Here is a 4827-nt window from a genome sequence, read left to right on the forward strand (position 1 = left end):
CTGATGAAAGAGCATTCTTGTGAAAGACAGCAGGGACCCCAGAGATGTAGGTCAGTGCACTTGGCTAAGAATAAACAGAACATTTTGGTGATACCCTCTTGTCTGTCCTGACATTCTCTGCAGTTCTTCAGAGCCAGGAAAGAGAAAAAGTAGCTGAAGACTGTTTACCAGGGTTTCTCTTACAAGTCCTGCTACACAGGTTTATATCGTAGTAGTATCTTGCGGTTTTCCACGCCTGTAGTTAACTGGTGCCCAGGAAGACCAGTATAAGAAAAAGATATGCATTGATCTACATAGTACTTTAGAAACAGCAGGCTAGACACACAAGTCCTCCTAAAAGACAAGTTGAATTATTTAATATTTTTGAAAATCTTTTTTACCTTCATGTCCTGGTTTGAGCAGTAGCAGTCATTTTTCTCCTTCTTGGTAGCTGGTGCAGTGCTGTGTTTTGACTTCAGGGCTGGGAACGGTTGCTGATAGCAAGTATGTTTTGAGTTACTGCTCAAATGTTTGGTTTGTCCAAGGACTCTTCTGAACTCATGCTCTGCCAGGGAGGAGGGGAGGCCAGGAGGAAGGAGAGACAGGACACCTGACCCAGGCATATTCCATACCATAGCATGTTATACCCAGGATGTAACCAGGAGAGACCCGGAAGGGCTGGGACTCTGGGGTGATGGAGGAGGTATCAGTTGGTGCTTGGTCAGGCAGGGTGGGGTGAGTTATGGGTCGGTGGCTGGTGAGGTGTTGTATTCTCTTTGCTTGTTGTTTGCTTTATCATTATTATTTGTAGTAGTAGCAGCAGTAGTGATTTGTGTTATACCTTAGCTATTAAACTGTTCTTATCTCAACCCATGGGGGCTACATTCTTTGGATTCTCCTTCCTAACTCTCCGAGAGTTGGGGGAGTGAGGGAGGGAGTGAGTGAATGAGCTGTGCAGAGTTGGTTTTAAACCACGACACTTCTTCAGAAAATGAAAGGCATCACAGTATTTTGATTTTTTCTTTCCTTTTTCAATTCAATCAGCTTAATCTCAACAAACAATTTTTTTGTTGTTTTATCAGAGAAATGGAAAAATCTTTTTTTTTTATCTCCTTCTGCCTTTGTAATATCTTTAACAAAATGGAAAAGTAATGGAATCCTTGAAATTGTAGTGCAACCTTGCTTTTTCTCAATTATAGTACTTAAAGCATTTACTTAGATTGTAGGACCACAGACTTGTTTAGCTGGAAGCACTTGTGCTAGTATGCATCCTGAGAGTGCTCCAATGCCATGAACAAAATGTGTTGGTTTTTTTTATTAATCCCCTGTAGATGCTTGTGTATGTTAGTTGAGTGCAAACATGTCTCCCACTAGAGGGGTCTGCGTTGAAATGCTGGAAGTATTTGTAGAACTCTGCTGAACAAACTGGAAGTACCTCAGAGGTTAGAATCATGGAGTCAGGTATGAGTGTCCTAACTGCTGAGCTACCAGCAAATAGGAGAGGGTGGAAAAGAGCATTTCCTCATCTGACTGTGAATCTAGCCTGTATTTTTGTGGCTAGACAAACTGCTTTTGCTTTCAGATTGAATTTCTTAATATTTTTGACTTGATGAATTATTTTTATGTGAATAACACTTTTAGAAAATTATCCATCCATGATGATTAGATTATTTGATTAAGAGCAATTTTTAAAAGATTGCTTGTAATGATCAGACACTCTACATTAGCCTTATGTTGCTTATATTATAACCTTGTAATCTTTTGTGATAGAAGGCCTAGAATTTTACACTGAAATATTTACTTTTATCAAAGCATTCCTATATAATTAATTTGTATAAACTATGTGAATTTTGGATTTAGAACATATGCTTGCAATGAGGAAAGCCTTATTCATCAATATAATGTGAAAGTACATGGGATTTGTATTTCATTTCAACTTAGGAAGAAGGTCAGCTTGTGTGGACAGATGGATCTCCTTATCTTCTAAAGGCTGATTTCTCAACCTTGTCAATGATACCGGAAAATGAAACTGACTGCTATGCCCTTCAGAGAGATCCCACTGGTCCAGGCTATTTCTTCACAGGATTTTTCTGCTACATACCACTGCCATATATTTGTGAATATGAATGTAACTAATTTTTTTTTCTAATCTTTCGCATTTATTTTTGAAAACCTTCCTCCAATTATCACACAATAGTTAGGGTTGGAAAGGACCCTAAGATCATCTAGTTCTAATCCCCCGGCCATGGGCAGGGACATGTCCCACTAAACCATACTACTGAAGGCTCTGTCCAACCTGGCCTTGAACACTGCCAGGGATGGAGCATTCACAACTTCCTTGGGCAACCAATTCCAGTACCACACCACCCTCACAGTAAAGAACTTCCTTCTTACATCTAACCTAAACTTCCCCTGTGTAAGTTTGAACCTGTTACCTCTTGTCCTACCATTACAATCCCTAATGAAGAGTTGCCCCCCCCAGCATCCTTATAGGCCCCCTTCAGATATTGGAAGGCTGCTATGAGGTCTCCATGCAGCCTTCTCTTCTCCAGGCTGAACAGCCCCAACTTTCTCAGCCTATCTTCATACAGGAGGTGGTCCAGCAACCTGATCATCCCCGTGGCCCTCTTCTGGACTTGCTCCAACAACTCCATGTTCATCTTATGTTGAGGGTACCAGAACTGTAGTATATTTGTCTTTGAAGATAAAAATGTTTTCATGATTTTCAGTGTTGGTTTGTTTGTCTTTTTTGTGTGTGTTCTTTTCCAGTACCTCTGATACCAGAAAACTTCACATTTAGTGTGCATGATGTCACGACAACAGAAGCTGTATTTATGTGGAGTGATATGGACATGTGGCATAAGTCAGACTTTGCACTTGTAATGAAATACTATTTTGATCAGAGTAAACCATGCATTATGAACTTGCCTGTGAATACAACTCAAACAAAAATTGTGCAGTTGTCTCCTGGTCTTCACTATAGTTTTTTATTAGCAGCAAGGAACCCAAAAGGGGCGCAGACTATTTTAAGTCCAATTCTGAAGGTAGAAACAAGTAAGTTACAAAAATAAATAGCAGTAATAACCAGATAGTCATACACTTCTATTTTTCCTTTAATTACACTCATTCTTATGTTGAAATTTTGTCTGAAAATGTAAATAAATCTGAACATGAATTCTGAATCCAGGATTTGCCAGTTTGCAGAGTGGATTCCAACACTGTCATTTTGCTTCTGTGCTAATATGATTTATTGGGATTCATGAGGAAGAACACAGGAGTTTTTGGTGGCTCCAAGCAGAAAGCCAGCTATACCTTCTGTGAAGTTTATTTTCAAAGATTGTTCTTGCCATAATCTTACTCACAGAATTCCTACTGATGTCCAAAGGCAAAGCTGGATGTCAGAGTAGCAGTAAGGTATTTTGACCATGCTGATGAAATGCAGAAACATACTTTCTAATCTGAAGTAAAAGATTTTGTTGGAATTCGCAGAGGTATCCCTGATAAATGCAGTTAAGTTTAAGACAAACTTTACGGTTTAAAAATACATTGTGTTTTGACCTGCAGGATGATGTAGTGTGGCGTAAGAAAAATTCATGAAGTGATTAATTTGTGTGCTAGTAAAGTTTAGCTGAATGAAGTGAAGTGAAACCTGCCAGCTGGTAGATACAAAACATGTCCTCAAAGGGAAAAAATACTTCATGGTCACAAATTTATGTGCGAATTCTCTTCATGTTCTGTTTCTGCCCTAACATTTTTACCAATTCTGTCAAGGCAGTCCAAATCAGAGAGGTTCATTGTCTTAAAATCCAAACAAAATAAGGTTGTTTGTTTGTTTGTTTGTTTTTCTGTTAATGGAAAGAAGCTGTTCCTTTTCTGCTTCAAGTACATTTTGTACATTCACATCATCTTCTCCTGGGCTGCTTTAGTGCACTTGAAAGACCTCTTATTTCTTGTGCCTGCCTCTCTGCTCCCTAATCCAGTAGTTGGTTTTCTGTGCATAAGACCTTGAAATGCACTCTGGCCTTTATAGTGAAGGAAAGATATTCTTGCTTTCTCTTGTGAGAAGCAAATACGTGTTTTACCTCAGAAATCAGCTTTTCAGCTGTAACATTGCTATTTACAGAAACATGATTGTCTAGGCAAGGAAAAGCAGAACGATTTACTGATTATTAGACTAGTGACTGAATTGTTGGAAGAAGTAGGAGACGTGAAGAAGGGTTTTAATATGGACGCTTACACTTTCTGAAGTTCATAATATATTGCCACTTAATTCATTAAGACCAGGATTTAACCAACCTGAGTAATTCATACCATTTGTCATAGGTGATGTTTCTGATCTGACTGAAATACAAAACAGGACCTCTGTGGGGAGACAGAGTTCTACATATGAAGAGCTAGGTGATTCAGAAAGATCTCAGCTAGAAAGTATGAGTATCTCCCTGTGTACCAGTATTAGATACACTGTTAAAGTTTCTTTCATTTGCTTTAATACTATTTAGCATGTATGTAAGTGCATACTGTACAATTCTAATACAGCTTTTCAGGCTATATTAAAAAGAAAAAAGTTACTGGTAAAAGGCATCAGAAGCTATTATGCCATTTCTATCATCTTCATCTTCATCATCTTCAATAGGACCGTTGTACTCCCAGAAGTTGGAGTCTACGTATGTTTCATCTGCAGAAATACATTTAAATTGGAAGCCTCTACAGAATTCAGCCAGTGCTTCATTTCATTACTACCTCATCAACATTTTGGATACTGAAACCAACATCTGGGAAGAGTTACCAGTTGAAAAAAGCAAGACTTCAATAGTAATAGGAAATGTAAAGCCTTATCATCAGTATCAG

The 4827-nt window shown here is 38.5% G+C and overlaps 1 long non-coding RNA gene across 1 annotated transcript; it reads left to right on the top strand.

Annotated features, from left to right (window-relative positions):
• Window positions 1-1927: 1927 nt before the first annotated feature.
• LOC115946320 (uncharacterized) lies at window positions 1928-2931 on the top strand. Its single transcript, XR_004080422.1, has 2 exons — window positions 1928-2107; window positions 2749-2931. It is a non-coding gene; the product is annotated as an uncharacterized lncRNA (long non-coding RNA).
• Window positions 2932-4827: the final 1896 nt, after the last annotated feature.

This window comes from Melopsittacus undulatus, chromosome 5 (assembly GCF_012275295.1).
Source record: "Melopsittacus undulatus isolate bMelUnd1 chromosome 5, bMelUnd1.mat.Z, whole genome shotgun sequence".
Lineage (NCBI taxonomy): Eukaryota > Metazoa > Chordata > Aves > Psittaciformes > Psittaculidae > Melopsittacus > Melopsittacus undulatus.